Genomic DNA, 24,341 nt, shown 5'->3' on the forward strand with positions numbered 1-24,341 from the left:
ATTGGCACCAGGGAGAGCTTTATATGTATCATGCATGCATTTATTTTATGTTTTAAAATATATTTTATTGATTTTTACAGAGAGGAAGGGAGAGGGACAGAGAGTTAGAAACATCGATGAGAGAAAAACATCAATCAGCTGCCTCCTGCACATGCCCCACTGGGGATGTGCCCGCAACCAAGGTACATGCCCTTGACCAGAATCTGGGACCCTTCAGTCCGCAGGCTGATGCTCTATCCACTGAGCCAAACCGATTAGGGCAACGTTTACTTTTTAATTGTCAGTGAGCATCATATGTACCTGCCAGTTGGTCAGGCAATTGGATGGACGGATGGTCAGTCAATTAGCCTCTTACATATATAGATTTTCCATACAAACAACTGTAAACCTACTTTTATCCACCCCTGTGTCCTGGTGCTAAATTATAAGTTTCTTAAAAGAGATGCTGAACAGTATTTTCTCTCTTCAACATTGTTATTCTTGAAAAGAATTATCTTTGAGTTTTCATAGCACATTGTAATTTATAAAGATGTAGAGGGGGGGGAGATTACTGCAATATATTTGAGATACAGAGTTAAACTAACAGTCTCTGTACTATACTTAAGACCATTGAGTATCTTGACATCATATGAAATATACCATGTTCAAAACTGAGTACATCATTTGGAAAGTTCCTCAAGGTCCTCTCTCTGCCGATGCCCCACAGGTTCTCTGGGCCAGGTGTACAGAGCACAGAGGAAGACACAGAGACTCCAGGATGGGCAAAGCCCATTGAGGTAAAGAGCCTGGATCCTGGAATCACCTGAGGAGTGTCTATATGAGTGAGAAATATACCGCCTATATGATGTTAGGTGACTGGATTTTGGAATTGATTCCAGCAATTACAATAGCTTACTCTGACTAATTTTAGATATAAAGTGTAGAGGGCCGCCTGAGAAGCACATGGACATTCTTTAAATTGTTAGCTGAGCTTGAGGCACTGGCAGAATACCTCTGTCCAGGTGTCAGCAGGGGCAGGTCTAGATATGTAAATCCAGTAATGCTGGAGCCTAGTTAAGAATGAAAATAGGCTCCTTTGACCCTAAAAATAAACCTGCTGCGTGGCTTGGGGGGTCGCCTTGCTGCCTCTCCATCAGAGAGATGGCGCCCACCTAGCGCCCAGCTGGATGAATTTATTTCTGCCTCTTGTCTCTTTCTTTCTCTCATTTCTTTCTTTTATATATATATATATATTTTATTGATTTTGTACAGAGAGGAAGGGCGAGATATAGAGAGTTAGAAACATCCATGAGAGAGAGTCATCGATCAGCTGCCTCTTGCATACCCCCTACTGGGGATATGCCCGCAATCAAGGTACATGCCCTTGACCAGAATCGAACCCTGGTCCCTTCAGTCCCCAAGCCGACGCTCTATCCATTGAGCCAAACCGGTTTCGGCTCTTTCTCTCATTTCTTAATCCCCAGCTCCTCCATTCAGGAACCTGTCGTTTTCCGTGATGGACACGGAAAACAGAGAAACATCTCCCCGCAATAAAGAATTAGGCACATAGAGGAGGGGTGAAGAGAATTCCAAGAAGCAGATATAATATGTTCACAGGACCTCAAATAGGAAGATATGAACTGCAATGAGGCCATTATTGATAGGGGATGAGGCTAGAGAGGTGAACGAGTTTATTATTATTAACTAGCAGCCCTGTGCACTCATAGCTCACTGCCCCACCCTCCTAATGAGCAGTTGTTACTGTCATGGTGTAGTGACCATTTGCATGTTATCTCTTTATTACCATATATAGGATGCTGTTGTTGCTGTTTTTAGGCTTTCATCTTTCCAATCCATTCAAGATGCTTTAATGAATATAATCCACATACCAAATAGCTCACTCGCTTTAAAATGGAATCAAACCCAGGACCCTTTAATCCGCAGGCCCAAGCTCTATCCACTGAACAAAACCAGCTAGGGCTATTTTATTTTTTTAAATTATTCTTAAAAATAATTTTTTATTGATTTCAGAGAAGAAGGCAGAGGGAGAGAGAGAGAGTAAGAAACAATCAATGATGAGAGAATCATTGATTGGCTGTCTCCTACATGCCCTACAGTAGGGATTGTATCTGCAACTGGGCATGTGCCCTAACCAGGAATCAAACAGTGACCACCTGTTCATTGGTCGATGCTCAACCACTGAGGCCCGCCATCTGGGCTATTTTATTTTTAAAAATACATTTTTATTGATTTCAGAGAGGAAAGAAGAGGGAAAGAGAATTAGAAACATCAATGATGAGAGAGAATCATAGATCAGCTGTCTCCTGCATGCCCCACACTGGGGATCAAGCCCACAACCCAGGCATATATGCTGACCTGGAATCAAACCAGTGACCTCTTGGTGCATGGGATGATGCTCAAGCAACTGAGCCATACTAGCCAGGGCATTTTTTTTTTTTAAATTTTCTTGGATTATAAGATACTCTGAACACATCTTGTGTATTTCCTGCCTTAGTTGAAGAATCACCCATTTATTGGAAAACAGTATATGTGAAGATCTGGGTGCTAAATTTATTTACATTCATTTTTATTTCTTAGAATTTTATATAATACAGCATATGCTTTTTTATCTAGTTTATTTCACTCATCATAATTATTTTAAGATTTATCTATGTTGTAGTATGTGTCATTCATTTGTTCTTTTTATTGCTGAGTAGTAATAGTAATATATTGTATGGATATACCACTCTTTATCCATTTACCTATTGATGAACATTTGGATTGTTTCTAGTTTCTTGATATTATAAATAAAGCTACTATCACATGTGTGCACAAGTTTTGTATCAACATATGTTTTAGTTTCTCCTGGGTAAATACCTACAAATGAAATGCCTGGAAAATTAGTAGAAGTATATTTAATTATTAAGCAATTTTCCAAAGTGGTTGTATCACCTTACATTCTCACCAAGTAGTTTATTTCAGTTCTAATTCTCCCATATTTTGTATAAAATTTGTATGATCAGTATTTTTAATTTTAGCAATTTTAATGTGTATGTAGTGGTATCTCATTGTGGTTTTAATTGCATTTCCCTAGTGACTGACACTGATTATCTTTTCATGTGCGTATTTGCTCTCTCCCTATCTTTGGAATGTTTGATTTTTTTAAATTGAATTTTTATTTCCTTATTATTGAATTTGTAAAGTTCATTATGAATTCTGAAGCAAGACCATTGTCACATATGTGATATTTTTTTCATAGTCCATGCCTTAACTTTACATTCTCAACATTGTCCTTTGAAGAGCAGATGTTTTAATATTGATAGTCTAATCTATCAATTTATACTTTTATGAATTGTGATTTTGGTGTCATAATTAAAAGTCTTTGCCAAATCCAAGGTCACAAAAGTTTTCTACTGTTTTCCTCTGGTTTTATAATTTTAGGTTTTACATTTATATGTGTGTGTGTGTGTGTGTGTGTGTGTGTGTGTGTGTTCTATATAATGGAAGCCTATAATGCAAATTGACCAAACAGTGGAAAGACCGGAGGGCAGGGCTGGTGAGTGGGCAATGCCACACCAGCCAAGGGGTGTGCCAGTAGGAAGAGGGAAGGGACAGTAATGGGGGATGGCAACTGGTAGTGGGGGTAGGGCAATGGGGGGGAGCCAGCTGCTCAATGGCTGGCACCATCCCCCTATCAGCCCACCACTAAGGATGTCTGACTGATGGCTTAGGCCAGCTCCCCTCTAAGCCATCAGATAGACATCCCCTGAGGGATCCTGGACTGCCAGAGGGCACAGGCTGGGCTGAGATACCCTCCCCACCACTGAGTCCACAAATTTTTGTGCACGGAACCTCGTGTGTATGTGTGTGTGTGTGTGTGTGTGTGTGTGTGTGTGTGTGTGTATGAATGATATATACGAATCATGTTAAATTACTTTTGTTGATGTTGTTAATCCTCACCTGAGGATATTTTCCCTTTAACTTTTAGAGAGAGTGGAAGGGAGGGGAAGAGGCAGAGAGAGAGAAACATCAATATGACAGAGACACATTGATTGATTACCTCCCCCATCCAGGGCCCCAGCCTGCAACCGAGGTATGTGACCTTGATCAGAATGGAAGCCAGGACCCTTCAGTTCAAGGGCCCATGCTCTATCCACTAAGCCAGACTGACTAGGGCTAAGTTATTTTTAAATATAGTGTGAGGGTTAAGTCAAAGTTCTCTTATTGCCTATGGATATCAACTTGTTCTGGCACCATTTGCTGAAAAGAATACCCTTCTTCCATTTAATTGCTTTGTATCTTTGTTGAAAATCAGTTATTTATATATGTGGGTGTTTTTCTAGACTTTGCATTTTGTCTTATTGTCTATTTGACTATATTTATGTATAATTGCTATAGCTGTGTAGGTCTTGGATACTTGAACAGTGTTACTGTTCAACCTATTCTTCTTTCTCAAAGTTGCTTTGTTTATTCTAGGTCCTTTGCATTTCCACATGAATTTTAGAATGCTGCAATATGGATTGGGATTGAATTGAAATAGATTGATTTGAAGAGGAATTGATGTCTTATCAACAGTAAGTTTTCCATCTTCCCATGAAGATGATATACTAGTATATCTCCATTTCTTTAGGCTTATTTTTTTTCTTAGCAATAGTTTGAACCTTTCACACTATAGGTCTTTTATATCTTTTGTCAGATATATCTCCAATTATTTCGTATTTTTGATGCTATTATAAATGGTGTCTAGATTAGTTTTCTATTGCTGAGAAATATAATAATATCACAAACGCTTAATGGCTTAAATATCACACAGCGATTACCTCACAGTTTACATGGGTCCAGGCGGGTCTAGAAATGGGTTAGTTGGATCCAATGCTCAGGTCTCACGTGATGGCAGTCACGGGGTCAGCCAAGGCTGCACTCCCCTCTGAGGCTCAGGGTGCTTCTCCAGTTCATTCCGGTGGGCTGCAGATTGCAGGTCTTTGCAGCTTTTGAACTCCTGCTTGCTTCCATCTTCTTTGAGGCCAGTGAGAGAAATGTATTCATGCTTTTTGAAGGTTTCATTTGATTAAGTCAAACCCAACCAGATAGGCTCCATTTTGATGAATTCAAAATAAACTGATTTGGGAGATCTTAATTACTTCTGCAAATTTACTTTTGCCCTAGGTGTGACTTAATCATGGACTGAAATCCATCATTTTGATAATGTCCTTCGCATTCCAGGGGAGGAAATGGTATGTCATGTACACTATTAGGAGGGAATTTTGGAGACTGTTTTATAGTTGGGTTCATGTACATTTCTAGTGCTAAGAAATACAATTGATTTTTTAATTGGAGAGATGAAGGTGGACATGACCGGTAGTTTCCTGATTTAATGGAGAGGGTGGGTGGAGGGAAACCATTCAGTCTTTTATTATTAGGTATGATTTCCATTTTGTCTTATTGTCTATTTGACTGCCGTTACGTATAACTCTTTTCGTAGATTCCTGCAATTTTTTTTTTATAGATTCTCTTATCGGATTGCAGAAATACCATTCAGTTTTTAGTTTGTTGAACAGTTGATTAGGAATAGATGCAGTTTTTTTGTCAAATGATCTTTGTGGAGCTTTTTCTCTTTTAGTTTGTTAATATGGTGAATTATATTAATTGAGTTTGAATGTTAAATTAACCTTGTATTTATTATCCTCTATTCCTGAGATAAACCCTATTAAGTTAAGATGTAAGCATATGTGTGTGTGTGTGTGTGTATTTTTTATTATTATTTTTTTACTTATTAAAAACATGTTTACAATCTTAAAATCTTCCTTCATGAAGACTATTGGATATTGGTCTGTTCTCTTTTCTTATAATGACTGTCAGATTTTTGTATAATAAATTCCAACAAATTAATTGCATACTTTTATATTAATAGAATAAAATAAAAATTAAATTTAAGGTCTCCACAAATACAAGTATTCTGGCATATGCTGTTCTTTGGTTTTATGTGTCCACTATGGCAGTGGGTATAGTTTGCAAAGAAGGCTTCCTCAAACTTGAAAAGATGATTGATTTTTGTCAAGTCTACTCTAGTTTTTGTATCGAATGAAAGGATCATTCACTCATGTTACAAATAACTGCTTACAGTATGTCGTTACACAGTTTGCTCTGTATGTTACTTTATAATATATATACATTTTTACACTGTAACATTCAATGCTAATAAAATTTCATGATATAAGTATTATTATCTCAATTTTGCAAATGAGAAAATTGAAACCTAAAATTTTAGACCTAGTAATTAGTAGAGCCAGAAATCACTACTAGGGCTTCTGATTTCAAATCTAGTGCTGTTTCCACTTTACTCGTTGTGTTTCTGTTTTATACAGTCAAGGTGTTGGGTAGTTGACAAGGTACATGGAATAGTGTAGAAACATTTACTTGATCTGAGGCCACAGAAATATGTGCACATTCAGAAAGGCATGTTGGGTCACACAGACTGGTGATTTGGTTAGGTTTGGAATTTTTATTGTTTATACAACTTTGAGAATGAGAGTTCTTCTGTATTTACAAAGAGATGATTGTAGTTGAAAGTTGGCACTTGATGTGAGTACATTAAGGTTACTTCTCTGACTTACCTACTTGACACACTCCCTGGATTAGTAATCCAGTGCCTCAAACAGCTCTTGGCTTATTCAGGTTCCTTCAAAATGTACTGACCACCCACAAATGTAAATTTTTTATTTCTATGTCAGGTAGGATATATTTTGGCTCTAAGTGACAGGGTACTCAACAAAAAATGATTTATATTGCAGACATTTATATTACAGACATCTCACATGACAAGAAATTTGGAGGAAAGTAGTTCTTGGGTTGGTTAATGAGTTGCTCAATAATATACTCAAGGTCCCAAACCCTCCAACTTTCCAGCCAGCTAGTGTCAGAGGCGTGGTTTTTTTTCTTTCTTTTTTGTTCTCTAGTGCCCAAAGATGGGTATGGAAGCTACAGGCATCAAAGTCTCACAGAAATGCATCCAAAATTAGGCATAAGGAGAGTTTTCCTAGAATGTTTTGTCTTCTCTTTTTTAATAAATCAATGAAGAAAACCTTATCCAGAAGGTGACCCCGCAGATATCCTATCAAGATATTGTCTAGAACTGGGTCATCTGCCTACCACTAAACCGGAGAAGTTGATGTGAGTAATTGTGATTCATCTTCTACTGCTGAGTTTATAGCTCTGCGTACTTTGCTACCAATATGTGAACAAAATTGGGGTTCTGTTTAAAAGGAATGGAAGTAGGGATACAGCTAATGGGAATTACAAGAAGCAATATCTGATTTTATGCCAAAGTCTAATTTCCCACAGAATCCTAAATGACTTCTGATTTAAACGGAGAAAGAAATTTACTCTAATATTTGAATGAATTTAATAGCCCTCATGTAATAAAGCAAGTCATAATCATTTTGTTGATGGAGGGTCTTCCCTTCAATTTGTAAGAAACACAACACCTGGGTGGGGCCCCTGGCACTGAGTTACTGCAAGAATGAGTTGGGAAGCCTCTCCAATGGCATGTGGGCACATTCCATGACAGTTCAGGACTACCAGGACCTGATATACCGATGATGGCAAAGAAGTGGGAGATATGTGTATAAGTCTGTGATGGATCAAACCTATTGTCCTCAGTGCATGATAAGGTGCCGATCTGTACAGTTCCAGCCATCAAAGTCTCACAAGAAGATTTTTAAAAAATGTTGACATTTCTGGCTAAAGGGGAAATTTCCAAAGGAAAATTTGAGGATGAGCCTATGGAGCCCACAATGGAAGATGCTGCCCCCAGTGACATGGCATTAATAAATAAATTGGGTATACAGTGTGACCTCAGAGAGCTCAGTGATAACCTCAAAGAGAGATTAGAGAGGGAAGCAAAGAAGGAAGGAAAAAGTGCAAAGGAAGAGGAATCTAACAAATTTATTCAGTCACAAGACAAAAAAAGAGGAGTTGGACTCTGGGGAACTGTCCTACGCAGTGCACAAGGAAGGGCACACGGTTCCTCAGCCAGGCAAAAGGGTAGATTTGAATAAGCCTCCATGTGGAAAAGCAAAGGAAATCCAGAAGGAAAGGAAGAGGTTAAAGCTCATGCAGCAGAGCCTGGCGGGAGCCAAAGGCCAAATCCAACCAGCCCAAATTGCTGGAATAGTTCATCTTTGAACTTTACCAGAGGACGCATCACATGAGTTAGAGCTGAGGGTGGTGAGATCATCTCCACCAAGTTCTCAGCTCAAAGTCACAATGCTGGAGTCGTTCCAGGTATATACACATTACCAGGTATATAAACATTCACAGCCACTTACCTGAGGAGCCCATGCTCAGCCAGTTCACAGGATTCCTTTTCACCTCACCTTTGGAGCCAGAGAATCCCCCGAAAGGACCAGATTGTGGGCTATGGCTTATTTTACCAGCAGTACTGGCTGGACCAAAAGATCATCGCTGTGGGGGTGATTGACATCCTTCCATACTGTGTGTCCTCTGTATTTGTATGATGATCCTGATTATTCATTTCTGTCCTTGGGTGTCTACCATGTACTATGAGCAATTGCTTTCACTAGACAACTTCATGAAAACACATTTCAACTCAGCTATTATTATATGGGTTTCTACATTCATCTGTGTCCCAGGATGACATATAAGGGTCATCATAGATCTTCTGACTGGCTGTGTCCTGAGACTTACATTTGGGTGCCCATCCAGCAGTGTCTGCCTTCCCTTGAGAACTCCAAGTACTGTGGTTTCAATCAGGACCCCAAAGCAGGGATGAAGGTCACAGCAGGGACCCTGATCGGCTGCAGGTGTTGTACAAGAAAGTCATAATGCCTTATGGTGCTTTTAAGGAGCAGCATTGGGAAGGGGGCGAGGGGGCTGCCAAACTGCAGTGTGCCAACCTCAGGGGCAAGGCATGTTCCCAGCAGATGCTGCTCTTCAGAAATCCCTGCCTGCCTGCAAATCTTTCTTCTTTGGCTATATGGCTTTTCTAAACTATTTTGTGCCAAATGTAAAGATTTAAAAATATGTTATGACTTAGCTCCATAATTGGGGGTTTATCACTTCAGAAGTTTGTTTTTGTTTGTTTGTTTGTTTATGCACTGGGGTGGGGGTGGGGGTCCCTGGGAGCCCTCTGAGGATGTCTGACTGATGGCTTAGGGCCATTCCCCATGGGAAGCTTGCCTAAGCCGTCAGTCAGACATTCTTAGTGCTGCCGTGGAAACAGGAGAGGCTCCCGCCACTGCAGCTGTGCTTGCCAGCTGTGAGCCCAGCTTCTGGCTGAGCAGTGCTCCCCCTGTGGGAGAGCACTGACTATCAGGGGGCAGCTCCTGCATAGAGCATCTGCCCCCTGGAGGTCAATGTGCATCATAGTGACTGGTCGTTCTGCTGTTAGGTTGATTTGCATATTAGCCTTTTATTATATAGGATTACAGATCTCTCCCATTTCCCCACTTTGCCCACCACCCAGCTCCCACTCTATCCAAGTCCTTCACCATGCTATTGACTCCATGGGCTGTGCATATCTATACTATATTTATATATATATATATATATATATATATATATATATATATATATATAGTGCATAGACAAATTCTCCATATGTATATATATGGCTAAAAGTCTAAGTAACAGTCTTACTGGCTGGTAGGTATGACACGCATTGACCTCCAGGAGGCAGACGCTCAATGCAGGAGCTTCCGAGCTTCAGTAACTTGGCAGCATAGGTTCTCGGGTGATGCACTCTGAACCAGAGAGGAGGGAGCCGGATTCCTCATGTGGCCACATGATTCAACCTTCGGCGGCCATGGGTTATGTTGTTGCTGGGGCACTGTTGGCCCCGAATCTGGTCTACTGGACACTTGCGTTTATGTTCCAAACTCTGTATGACAGCCACTTTGCAGAATGCCCTCTCACACTCCGGGACCCCTCAGAGGATGTCTGAGAGCTGGTTTTGGCCCAATCCCCACCTGCTGGAGGGACCTGCTCACTCTACAGATGCCTTTCAAGCCACGGCACCGCCCCAAGTGGAGCCGCCGGGAGGGACTGCTGGAGGTTGGCTCCGGGGCGTGTCTGACCCGTCTCACCCAGTCCTGCGCCATTGGCCACCTTCTAATTGATTTTCTTTCAATGTGCATGGGTTACCAGGTCACTAGTATTGGTATAAGTTCTTTGGTTAATCTCTTCATGTCCCCCTTCCCTCTGAGATTCCTCAGTCTGTTCAATACTTCTGTGTCTCTGGATCTATTTATTTTGTTCATCAGTTTATTTTTTTCATTAGATTCCACGTAAGAGGGAGATCATGTGATATTTGTCATTCTTTGGCAGGCTTATTTCACTTAACATACTGAACATGCTATCTCAAAGGGTAGGAGCTCCTTGTGTTTTTTTTTTTGTTTGTTTGTTTGTTTTTTGGTCTTGTTTGTTTTTTTACAGCTGTATAGTATTCCATTGTGTAAATATACCACATCTTTTTTTATCCATCCATCTATTTGGGCTGTTTCCAGATCCTAGCTATTGTATATATTATCATATATAATAAAAGCATAGAATGTAAATTGTCCCCTCGATTGGGATGTGTCTGGGAATTCATTGGGGGTGGGGGGGTGGCTGAGGGAAGGGAGAGAGGCCCTAGCTGGCAGCCATCAGTTTGCAGCCACTAGGGACCCTACCAGTGCACAAATTTCATGCATTGGGCTTCTGGTTGTAATGTTGCTATGAACATAGGGGTACTAGAATTTAGTTAATGAATTAATTAATTAACTAATTAGCTATTCTTTATTTTTTTAAGGTATTACATATGTCTCCTTTGTCTTCCATCGACCCCTTCCCTAGTCACTCCCACCCCCTAGGACATGCCTCCGCTACCCCATTGTTTGGTCCATTGATTATGCTTATATGCATGCATACAAGTCCTTTGGTTGATCTTTAATTTCCCTCCCCCTTCCCTCTGAGGTTGCACAGTCCGTTTGATGCTTCTCTGTCTCTGGATCTATTTTTGTTCATCAGTTTATGTTGTTCATTATATTCCATAAATGAGTGAGATCATGTGATATTTATTTTTCTCCCACTGGCTTATTTCACTTAGCATAATGCTTTTCTTGTTTATCCATGCAGTTGCAAATAGTAAGAATAACTTCTTTTTTATAGCAGGGTAGTATTTCATTGTATAGTTGTACCACTGTTTTTTAATCCACTCATATGCTGATGGTCACTTAAGCTGTTTCCAAATCTTAGCTATTGTAAATTATGCTGCTATGAACTTAAGGGTGCACATATCCTTTCTGATTCTTTTTCTGTTTTCTTGGGATATATTCCTAGAAATGGGATTACTGGGTCAAATGGGAGTTCTGTTTTTAATTTAAAAAATATATATTTTATTGATTTTTTTACAGAGAGGAAGGGAGAGGGATACAGAGCTAGAAACATTGATGAGAGAGAAACATTGACCAGTTGCCTCCTGCACACCCCCAACTGGGGATGTGCCTGCAACCAATGTACATGCCCTTGACCGAAATCGAACCTGGTGAAGCTCTATCAACTGAGCCAAACCGGTTTTGGCTCCATTTTTAATTTTTTTAAGGAAACTCCATAGTGTTTTCCACAGTGGCTGCACCAGTCTGCATTCCCACTAGCAGTGTATGAGGGTTACTGAGAACCCAGAAATTGACCCAAGCATATGTTAAATTAATATTTGACAAAAGAGGCAACAGTATACAATGTAGTCAAGACAGTCTCTTCAAAAATGGTGATGGGAAAATTGTTCAGATACATAAACCTAGACCACCAACTTACACCACACACACACACACGTCTCAAAATGGATAAAGGACTTAAACAAACATAAACAGGAAACCATAAATATCTTAGAAGAATCCACAGGCAGCAAAATATCAGACATATGTCATAGCACTATCTTTACTGATACAGCTCTTAGCGCAATAGAAACTAAGGAGAAAATAAACAAATGGGACTACATCAAAACAAAAAGCTTCTGCACAGCAAAAGAAACCATCAACAAAACAACAAGAAAGCCTACTGCATGAACGAACATATTTGCCAGTGTTATATAGGATAAGGGTTTAATCTCCAGAATTTACAGAGAACTCCTACAACTTAAAAAAGGAAAATAAACAATCCAATAAAAAAAATGGGCAAAGGACCTAAATAGACACTTTTTGAAAGAGGACATACAGGAAGCCAAGAGACATATGAAAACATGCTCAAAGTCACTAATCATCTGAGAGATGCAAATCAAAACACAATGAGCTACCATCTCACACCTGTCTGAATGGCTATCATCACCAAATCAACCAACGACAAGTGCTGGCAAGGTTGTGGAAGTTTGTTTTATGAACAAGACTTGGTAAACTTGTCTTAATGTTAATATTTTAGAAAGTAAAATCAATACATGAATCATAAATAAAGTTACAGCTATGCTTTTTCTTTCTGTAAGAAATCAAGGCAGACTCTTTCCTTAGATCCATTTAAAACATTTGTTTATGCTAAAAAAAGAACATACAAAAACCCGTAAGTGGGGAGAGTGTGTTTCTTTGCTTCGAAAGCATCTCAGGAGAACTAGTTTCCAGTGTTCAATCACTTCACTGCTAAGGTCACATTATGTGTTAATAAGGCGCTCAAGAAGGCAGGTGGAAGCATTTAACAGACAAGCATTGTCTGGACATTGGGTGTGTACACCCCGCGTGGTCCTGCTCAGATCTGCTGTCTGGCATGATTTCTTCCTGGAAAAATTACTAGTACTCTCTTTTACTTTCATAGCATCCCAGTTTGGACAGTAAAATACATGTTTGCCCTAGTTATATAATTTGCTCTATTTCTGAAAATCTAAGAAAAGGAGTTTCTAAAGAAGAATGTTGGTTCCTGTCTTCACTATCTGTTCGTTCCTTAGAACTGAGGACACTCGTCTTTGGTTTTTGATTAACAATTAGTTCATATCCGACTTTTTTTTTTTTTTTAATCCTCACCCAAGGATATTTTCCCATTGATTTTCAGAGAGCATGGGAGAAGGAAAGACAGAGAGAAACATTGATGCGAGAGAAACATATTGATTGGTTGCTTCCTATACATGCCCCCACCAGGCCAGGCTGTGGAAGAGCCTGCAACCTAGGCTTGTGCCCCTGACCTTAATGGGACCCGGGATCCTTCAGTCCACAGGCTGATGCTCTATATTCGCTGAGCCAAACCAGCCAGGGCATATCCAGCTGCTTTCATAGTAATGTCAACTCAAAGTATTGTATTTCTTATAGACCTTGAAGCATTTTTCAACTTGATGCACTAATTATTGGGGCTGTACCCCTTATTCTTTGGGTCTACAGTTTAGTATCAAGTCCTCCACAGAGCTTATACATAGGGGCATTTTTGTATCCTTGGAGCTATATACACTTAAATAGATGGCCAACATTAAAATTTTGAAATATTTAAATTTTCACTTTATAGTCTAGCTTTCTCTCTTTAATGTAATGATTTTTAGGAAATTTTTCATATATATATATATATATATATATATATATATATATATATGATGTTATAGGATAAGTAATGATTGGCAAATATAAGTACTAAATATTGTTGTGTCACAGTTAATCTATAGTTGATACTGTTTAATATGAATATGCATTCATACTTATTTAAAATGAATATTCATTAATGTTATTCTATTAAGGAGAAAGCTACTATGATATTGGGAAGAAGCATGAAGATCAAGAACCAGAAGGTAATTCTTTTACCACATTCTGAAATCAGATCTTTTGGAGCACGGATAAAAAATACCAGCTATTTATCTTAAAGTTTTATAATGTAAACTTAAAGTTTATCTCTCTTCGAAGGGGTAAAGGAATATGATGCTGTTCTGGCTAATTTTGATAAAATGTGCAACAATAAATGTTACAAATGTATAAAATAGGTATATCTTTTATTGATTAATCACCAGAAATAATACTTTCCTCATGAGGTTTATAAGAAAATCAATAGTAATTTACCGTATTTTTCGGACCATAAGACACACTTTTTTCCCCCCAGAAGTGGGGGGAAAAAGTCCCTGCATCTTATGGTCCAAATATAGCCTACACATATACTTTAAAAAAAAAGTTTTTTTACTTGCCCGGCTCTGGGTGGTCTCTGTGTGTTTGCCCAGCTCTAAAATGGTTCTAAATGCTGCTGTTTACAGGGTTGATTACATGTGTTTATGACTGTGATGTTGGGTTTTAATGCACATAAAATGTTTTAGGACACTATTTGTTTCAGAATCTTTTTTTCTTCATTTCCCTTCTCTAAAAACTGGTGCGTCTTATGGTCCGGTGCATCTTATGGTCCGAAAAATACGGTATATAGTTGAGGTTAAAATAAGCAACTATGATAATTTTAAATTTAAAACTATACTACATAAGACATAAAGGAAGGCTTTCTCTATTAGTTTTGTAGTTATTCTCCATTTAAGTATTATTAATATTTAGAAAGATATTGGAATGGAATCTCCATCCCCCCAAAAGAGTATAAAATATAACCTATATAACTTGCAAAATATCTATAATAATAAAAGCATAATATGTTAATTAGACCAGACAGCAGAACGACCTTCCAGACCTCATTGTGGATATCCTTCTGGACGAAGCCACCACAGCAGGGGCTGAGGCAGAGGTGGTTAGGGGTAATCAGGCAGGCAGGCATAGTGGTTAGGGGTGATCAGGCTGGCAGGCAGAGAGGTTAGAGGCAATCAAGCAGGCAGGCAGGTAAGTGGTTAGGGGCAATCAGGCAGTCAGGAGAGCAGTTAGGGGCATCACACAGGAAGGCAGAATGGTTAGGGGTGATTAGGCAAGCAGAGAGTGGTTAGGGGCAATCAGGCAGGCAGGCAGGTGAGCGGTTAGGAGCCAGCAGTCCGGATTGGGGGAGGAATGTCTGCCAGTTTGTTCCATTATTTTCTTTTCATTATTGTTATTCATTTAAAATACAGTTGTAAAAAAAAAAAAAAATACAGCCGAAACTGGTTTGGCTCAGTGGATAGAGCATCGGCCTGTGGACTGAAAGGTCCCAGGTTCGATTCCAGTCAAGGGCATGTACCTTGGTTGCGGGCACATCCCCGGTGGAGAGTGTGCAAGAGGCAGTTGGTCGATGTTTCTCTCATCAACATTTCTAGCTCTATATCCCTCTCCTCCTCTCTGTAAAAAATCTATAAAATATATATTTTTTAAAATACAGTTGTATACATTGATTTCAGTTTGCTATCAGTTTTAGTTTCAATTTTTTGTTCTCTATTCTTTGATAATTTATTTTTATTTTTAAAATGTATAGAACATTAATATGCTTCTGGAAGTCATACCTACAAAAAAATTATCCTTACGCAGAGAAATGCCATACCCACCTCTGTTCCTTTCATCTTCATCCCACTTCATATAGGAAATCAATTTGTTGTTTTCCAGTTTATCCTTCTTGTATTTTTTGGAAGCATTAACAGATAGGTTTGCTTTCTAAATTTCTCCTTACTTACCATAAAAAAAGGTAGCAATCTTCACTTAATAATATATCCAGGAAATCACTTAATGTATGTTCATAGAGTTCTTTCTTATTAATATTTACAGTTGCATAGTATCCACTATGCAACATACACTATAGTTTATTTAACAATATCCTATTGTTATTCTGGCTTTCTTAAGAGTTTTTAATTGAGAATGAGTCTGAATTTTGTCAAAAGCTTTTTAGCATCTAGTTTTCTTCAAATTTAGTCTTGATTTCTGAAAGTTTTTGGACTTTTTCTTTTATTCCCTGAGTTTTTCAAGTTCTTAATTCATCAATTCATCTTCCATCACATGATCACCTACTGTTTTCTGGCCATTTCTTCCCTGAGTTTTTTTTTTTCTTCTTCTTTTTTTTTTTTCCCCTCTGCTTTGTGATCTTCCTTCTGAATAGTAATTACTTCATTATATCTCCAAGAAATTTTGGCCTAAACAATTTTCATCTGATTGATATCAATATTCTGGCGATTTTTTTTTTCCTATAGGGATGTTTTGCTGTTCTTTCCCCACTTTAGAACAGGTTGTTGCGTGAATGTGGTGTGTATACCTTTTCTGCTTCTCGTGTTTGATAAGTTGCATATGTTATGAGCTGTCTTTTCACAAAACGCTCATGTTGGAGAAAGAGGAAGACTAGGGTAATCTGGGACTTCTACAGCTCAGAGGCTCCCAGTTCGTGTTTTCCTGACACCATCAGGTCTCCGCTGCTTCTTGAACTTGACCTGTTCAGGGAAGTTTCTATTGCTATAGCTAAACTTCTACAGGTTCTACTCTACCCTTGCCACCATGAGTTCTCCTCTGCCCTTGCCATAGGCCTTTTGGGGGATCCTTCCTAAATGTCGAAAACGTATGTTTGATGATTCATCTCTCTGGATAACTTCAGAGCCTTTGCTCCTCAGCCCTGCTCATGGCAGTTCCCATTCTGAGCGGGTCTTCAGCGTTTGTGTATGTGCTGATGACTTTTGAGAGATGCTATTTATTTTTCTACTGCTCTCCTTACTCTTCCCTGACATTTAAACCCCATCACAGTTTGCTGCTCGGTTCTGCTCCCAGTTCTGTGTAGAGAAGCATTCATACACAAAATTTATAGTTTGGAGGTGTTTTTTTGACTTCTGCCTTTGCTGAAGGTTGAATTTGCATTTCTCTCATTGTCCTTGATTACTTATGGCCTTCTGGAGGAGTGGAATGATTCATCACTGAGCTGCCACCAAGGTCTTACTGGAAATTAAAACTCATTTTACAATGTTTCCTGCGTTTTACTTATCATATCACTCTAGTCCAGTTATTTCAATTCTTTGTTGCCTCATTTCCAAAGTGGATTAGACAATATCTAGTAAGTTTCATGTAGGGATACATTGACATACTGAAGTTGGTCTGATATCTGATATGTGATGTGTTCATTATATTGTAATTTTGATGATGATGATGATGATGACGATGATAAGATCCTGGAAGTCTGAATCTATGGTTACTTACTGATAGAGGAGTGGAGCGCCCGGTTTGAATTAATATGGAGTTTTTAGGAGGGATATTATAAACTTCCTGCTTTCCTCTTCTCCACTTCCCTTTCATTAGCTGCATCTAGAAACACTTGGTTTGATTGGGTAAGTGTAATACTCAAATCATCATATATATGACTATATAATATTTGTGGCATTTAATGGCCATGCAGAAATACATAATTGAGCATGTTATTAGGGATGCCCTTAATTTTATTATCTATTTGATTATAGCACTGAGCAAGTTTAATGGCACTTCATTTGGCATAATTTTAATTAAAATATATGCCTTTTTAGAATTAAATAAAAAACAATGAGATATCTGTGCTTACATTTATGATGATTTTTTTAAAATCCACAATTCATGATTACTTGGATATATGAACCAAGAAAATTGCTTTCTTCCCTACTGGGATGTCTCCTTCTACCCCACAAAAATAATTTATTTACCCAAACTTGTTTTCAGTATTTCTCCTGCTAACTACCTCTAAAGAGATTTGGAAGTGAGTTTGTATTGGAAATGAATGTGAATATTGTCTGTATTTGTATGAACTTTAATTTAAATATCAGAAATTCCCCATAATGTCATTTGAATCTCATCTTAAATGAAAGTATTATTCCTTTGTTCGAAGCCTAAATCAAGTATCACTTTCTCTGTGAAGCCTTCCTTGACTCGCCCAATGCAATTAGAGAACATTTTTCTTTATTGCAGCACTTTCCACAGTGTTGTGTTTTGTACACAGCACATGGCTTCTAGTGCAGAATTAAATGAGATACATTTGTATCTTCAGATTTTATATATTTATTAGGAATTAGAAGCCGGTCCATTGGCCTGGCTGGTGATGATAGATGATTGGGGGTAGGGGGGTTTGGTAAGCAGTGGGGAGGGGCCCTGGGAGCTTGGCCAGCTGGCCAGGGGGAGGGATTGCACCAGGTTGGCCAGCTGGGGATAGGAGCCACATGAGGTTGGCCGGCCTCTGGAAGGGACTGAGGAAGGTTGGGCAGATGTGGGAGCACACTGATCACCAAAGAGAAACTCCTGCATTGAGTATCTGCCCCCTGGTGGTCAGTGAACATCATAGTGACCAGTCAATCAGTTGTTTGGCCCTTTAGACTTTTATATATGTAGATGTGGTTTGTGTCTTTCACATCCTCAGAACTTAGCATAGTTCTTGGCATTGAGAGACACTCAATAAATGGAAGATATCCTTAAAAAGTAATTTTTGATTCATTAAAATTTCTTCCTGGTAAATGTCACAATAACATTAAAGACGTGATTCTCAACTCTAAAATGTTATATAAGTGTCATAATACATGACTTAGACAAAGCAGTGCATTCTCTGTGGCCTTCATGTACACATTTATAAAATGAAGGGGTTTGGATAATATGATATTTAAAGGTCTTTATAGCTCCAAAATTCTATAACTGTGACACCTAAGAATTGAATAAATGGGAGAGGGTGATATGAACACATGTTTTCAGCCTTACTTTCTCTATCACCTCTTTCTGGAATAACAACAATTAAAACTAGCCCACATGTGTTGACTGAAAAGATCAATGAATTCTAGGGGGGAAAAGTGTAAGTAGAAAGGGTAAGTCAAGGACCTACTACAGGATAATTTGAATTAATTGTGAAACTGCTGAATTCTGGAATATTATGCACTATTAAAATTTATATAGAGACCATAATGCAATGTCATTTCATACCCATTCCAATGACTAACATTAAAAAGACTGATAATACCAAATTTTGCTGAGAGTGCATAACTGAAATTTCCATTTATTGTTGATAAAAATACAATGTGCAAAAATCTAACTACTTTAGAGAAAGGTGTGGAAATTTTAAGAAACTGAACGTATACCTGCCCTGTGATCCAGCAATTTCTCTCCTAGGTATTTTAAACTAGAGGCCCAATGCACGAAATTCGTACAAGGGGCTTGGCCCTCGCAGCCCTGGCTGTCTTGCAACCCCAACTGCCTCCTAGCCCTCATGGCCCTGTGGCCCCACCCTCTGGTCATTCCTGAAGGTCTTTCAGCCATCTGGTCTAATTAGTATATTAGCTCTTTATTATATAGGATTTTATTTACTTAAATTAGAATACAGTAAAATTGACTTTATTTTTGCTAAAGAGCTTTAACATCTATTAACACATAAATAGACCATGTAATCAATCCATAATCAGGATACAGCTCTGTCACCCCCAAATTCTTCTAGTGCTGCTTCTTTGCAGTCATTCCCTCCTCCTAACTCTACCCTTGGCAACCACTAATCTGTTTTCTATTGTTATCATTGGTGTTTTGGTGTTTGTTTCCCCCCCCCCCCCCCATAAATTGAATCATATAGTATGTAACCCTCTGAGGTAGGCTTTTTTCATTCAACATAATGCCTTCAAGGTGTATCCAAGTTATTGCATGTATCAATAATTCTTCCTTAATTTTTTTTTTTCTCAGTAGTATTTCATTTTATGTACGTGCCATAGTTTGCTTATCCATTAACCCATGAAGTATATTTGGGTTGTTTCCAAGCTTGGGTGATTAGGAATAGAATAGCTGTAAACAGGGTTTTTTTGTGCAACAATGAATTTTTTTTAAATGATCATGCGTTAATTATTTTACTTAAGTCATTATTTTTCTATTTATTTTTTCCCCATCACCATTTATCCTCTCTAAGCCCTCTTCCATCTCTACCCCTGGCTCCTGCTCCTCCACAATCACTGTTGTCCATGTCCACGAGTTCTCTCTCTAGGGACTGAGCAAAAAAGATGAATTCTCTTATAGCTATTTCTCTAGAGTAAATACCTAGGTGTGGGATTACTGGGCAGTATGGTGACTTTATAAGAAATGGCCATTCTCTTTTCCAGAGTGCCTATGCCATTTTGCATAACCACCAACAATGCATGGGAGTTCCAGTTGTCCCACACGCTTGGTGTTGTAAGTACTTTCCTATTTTAGTCATTGTAATACGTCTGGAGTGGTCTCTCACTCTGGATTTAATTTGTGTTTCCCTAATGGCTAATAATATTGAACATTTTAAAAATGTATCTATTTATAATCTATAAAATAATGAAATATCTGTTCAAGCCTTTGTCAGGTTTCTTAACTGGATCCTTCCTTCCTTCCTTCCTTCCTTCCTTCCTTCCTTCCTTCCTTCCTTCCTTCCTTCCTTCCTTCTTTCCTTCCTTCCTTCCTTTTTCTTTTTTTGCTGTGGTTTGAGAGTTATTTATATATTCCCTTCTTTGTTGGATATGTGATTTGTGAAAAGTTTCTCTTAATCTGTCACTTGTATTTTCATTCTCTTAAAAATGTCTTTTGCAGAACAAATGCTTTTATTTTAAAAAAGTGAAACTTATTTAAATTTTATCTTTTTATTGTTTTGATGATATATCTAAGACATCTTTAACACCCAATAAAACACTTTCTTACGCAAGTTTTATAGTTTTAAGTTTACGTATAGAGCTATGGTTAATTTTGAGTTAATTATAACATAATGTGTGAGTTTTCAGTCCAACTTGATTTTGTTGTTTTGGGATGTGCAATTGTCCCAACACCCATTATTAAAAAACTACCCTTTCTCCTTTCTGTTGTCTTTGAATCTTTGTAAAAAATTAATGGCTATATAAGTCAGAGTCTAATTCTGAACTCTATTTTGTTTCATTGTTATATATATATATATGCTATCTATAAGAAACACTTCAAAAATAATGATATGCCTAGAATAATATCAAAAGGACAGGAAAATATGTACTATGCAATCACTACTCAAGAGCCCAAAGTGATTATATTAATATTGGATAGACTAGGTTTCAGAGCAAATATAATTACCAGAATAAGGAGAAAATTACATAATAAAAAAGGGTCATTTCAGCAAGAAGACATAATATTATCTAAATATGTATGAACATAAGAGTGCTTGCAAAAACAAATAACTATAAGAGAAATAACAAACCAACAGTATAGCTGGAGATTTGAACACTCCTTTCTCACTAATGTGTATAGTATAGACAGAAAATTTGTAAGGATGTAGAACTCATCAAACAATTGAAATATTGTAGAGCCTTGCATCAAAAATAGCAGAATATGCATTCTTTTCAATTTTACATGGATTATAGACTATGTCAGAAAACTTAAATTTAAAAGAATTGAAATCATACAAAGTATGATCTCTGACAGTAATGAAATCAATCTAGAAATCATAACACAAAGATAATAGGAAAATATTCAAATACTTGGAATTAAAAGAAACTATTTCTAAAGTATCCACAGGTCAAAGAGAAGTCTCATGGGAAATTAGGAAATATTTTGAACATAATGAAAAAAAGAACATATTAAAATTTATGTTATCCAGCAAACAACAGTGGTTAGAGGAAAATTTATAATATTAAAAGCTAATATGGGAAAAGAAGAAAGGTTACAAACAAATAATCTAAGCTTCTATTTTAAGAAAATAACACAAGAAGATAAAAATAAACCCATTTTAAGGACAAGGAAGGAAATAAAAAAGATAAGAGCAGAAATAAATGAAACTAGAAACTGAAAAGCAAAACAGAAAGTCACTGAAACCAAAGGCTGGTTCTTTAAAATATCCATTAAATTAATAAACCTTCAGCAAGATTGAGGAGGAAAAGAGAACTGAGATGCTAACTACCAGTATCAGGAATGAAATTAAAGATGTTCATATAGAGCCAATAGATATTGAAGGACAAAGGAGTTTTATGAGCAACTACAGAAGTTCAACAGTTTAAATAAATTAAACCAATTTCTCAGAAACCATACACTACCAAAACTCACCCAAAACAAAAATAGATAACCTGAGGCAGGAAAAGTAATTCCTAGAAGAAATGGGTTTAGAAAACAAGTTATAGAGATAAAGGACGGGCCCTTGGAGTTTGGGAGTGAGGAAGTTAATGGTAACTGTTTTTTCTATCTCTGTAATTTGCCCAATAAATGCTCTCTTACAGTTTGAATTCTTTCCTAGCCAGAACCCAAATAACAAGGTTGCTGAACCCAGGTTTGGTCTTACCCACCCATCATACACCTGGTGCAGCTCCCACCACCAACAGTTATATTATACTTTTTAAAATTTTAAATCAATAGTCTGTGATTATAATTATCATTAAAATCTGTAAGTTTGGTTTATGATGATTAAGTTTATTTTCTTGGCAAAAACCCGGTTTGGTTCAGTGGATAGAGTGTCGGCCTGCAGACTGAAAGGTCCCAGGTTCCATTCTGGTCAAGGGCGTGTACCTTGGTTGCAGGCACATCCCCAGCGGGGGTTGTGCAGAAAGCAGCTGATTGATTGCCAAAGCCGGTTTGGCTCAGTGATAAAGCATGGATCTGTGGACTGAAAGGTCCCAGGTTCAATTCCGGTCAAGGGCATGTACATTGGCTCCGGGCACATCCCCGGTAGGGTGTGTGCAAGAGGCAGCTGGTCGATGTTTCTCTTTCATATGGACGTTTCTAGCTCTCTATCTCTCTCCCTTCCTCTCTGTAAAAAAAAATAAAAATAAATAATAAATAAATAAATAAATAAATAAATAAATAGAAAGCAGCTGATTGATGTTTCTAACTTTCTATCCCTCTCTTTTTCTCTCTGTAAAAAAATAAATAAAATTAAAAAATTTGCTCTCTTGAAAAAAACAAAAATGAAAGCAAACAAATAAATTAGATTAGTAGTGTTATCCTCAATTTCATTGGTGTTTTTAGACCACTTATATTTCTATTTGGGTTTATATATACACCATTTTAAAAATTTGATTTCTGATTGTTCTGTCTTCATTTTTGTTCCTATTTCCCTTTCCCTTTATTTATTTGAAAAATTTTAGCATTTTATTCTTACTGATTTGCTATTTTTTGAACAATTTCTCTTTATCTTCTTTTAAATAGATTCTCTAGGGCAAAAATAAAATTATTTAACTTTTGTCAGTATATTTAGTATCCATATTTTACTGCATCAAGTGGAATGTAGAAGTCTTATTAATTTATAGTTTCCTTTACCCTCTGTCTCAATTTATAATTTTCTTATATATTAAATATATATGAATTACAAATCAAAAGAAAATGTTTTAATTTTTGTTTTTATTTTTAATTTTTACTTATTTTTTTAAATATATTTTATTGATTTTTTATAGAGAGGAAGGGAGAGAAATAGAGAGCTAGAAACATCGATGAGAGAGAAACATCAATCAGCCGACTTCTGCACACCCCCTACTGGGGATGTGCCCACAACCAAGGTATATGCCCTTGACTGGAATTGAATATGGGAACCTTCAGTCCGCAGGCTGACGCTCTATCCACTGAGCCAAACCAGTTTCGGCTAATTTTTGTTTTTAAATGTCAAACATTTTAAAGAACTTCAGAGGATGAGAATAATCTATTGTACTTAACCAGATATTTATAATTTCTATTGTCAGTCTGAGCATAAAGCCTGGTCTTCAAATCTCCACCGGTGCCATTTCCCTTCTATCCTGAAAAACTTCCTCTAGCATTTTTTAAAGACCAGATCTGTTTGCAGAAATTCTCTTAGTTGTTCTTTTTCCCCCTAAGAATATTTTTATTTCAATATTAATCAGTTATTGTATTCTTCAGTCCTAATTTTTTATTTAGATCTTATTTATATCTTATATTTATTTGATGATACTTTATACCTTCTATTAATTTATGAAGCATATGGCTCTACAGCTTTGAGCAATTAAAAAAAATTTTAAATATATTTTTTATTAAATATTTATAGTATTATATATTACAGTTATCTCCCATCCCCCATTTTAGTCCCCGTCTCCCAAAACCTCGCCCCTCCCCCCCCAGGTCTTCACTACCCTATTGCCCATGTGCATGGGCTATGCATATAAGTACATAAGTTCTTTGGTTTATCTCTTTTCATCCTTCCCCCCCGCCTCTCTTGAGGTATGACAGTCCTTTCTCTGCCTCCATGCTTCAGGTATTATTTTGTTGGTTAATTCATTTTATTCATTAGAGTCTATTGTTTACAGAAAGTTTTGAATTTCTTGCCTGATCTCATTGATAACACATCATTGTTTAATAACATGCTATTTAACCTGTGTGTAGTGTGTATTTGAGTGCTTTTGAGGTGTTTTTTATTTTTTTTATTGTAGTTGACTTCCTTTACCCTCTGCCTCAATTTATAACTTCATGCCACTGTGATCTGAGATGTTTAGTATTATATCAATCTTCTTGCATTTGTATAGACTTGTTTTGTGCCCTAACATGTGGTCTATCTTTGCTAATGTTCTATGTGGACTTGAGAAGAATGTATATTGTGTGGCTTTGGGGTGAAATGTTCTGTAAATATTGGTTAGATCC

At 37.4% G+C, this 24,341-nt stretch overlaps 1 long non-coding RNA gene and 1 pseudogene across 1 annotated transcript in view; both read left to right on the plus strand.

Moving 5' to 3' along the window:
* Positions 1-24,341, plus strand: part of LOC123651869 — a 69,772-nt gene that overhangs the window by 3,496 nt on the left and 41,935 nt on the right. Inside the window, exons 2-4 of the long non-coding RNA XR_006740836.1 lie at positions 707-776; positions 4,456-4,553; positions 13,679-13,729. This is a non-coding gene — a long non-coding RNA (uncharacterized LOC123651869). The remainder of the gene's footprint in view (positions 1-706; positions 777-4,455; positions 4,554-13,678; positions 13,730-24,341) is intronic.
* Positions 7,470-9,093, plus strand: LOC118713774 (annotated as a pseudogene).

This window comes from Pipistrellus kuhlii, unplaced genomic scaffold (assembly GCF_014108245.1).
Source record: "Pipistrellus kuhlii isolate mPipKuh1 unplaced genomic scaffold, mPipKuh1.p scaffold_m20_p_9, whole genome shotgun sequence".
Lineage (NCBI taxonomy): Eukaryota > Metazoa > Chordata > Mammalia > Chiroptera > Vespertilionidae > Pipistrellus > Pipistrellus kuhlii.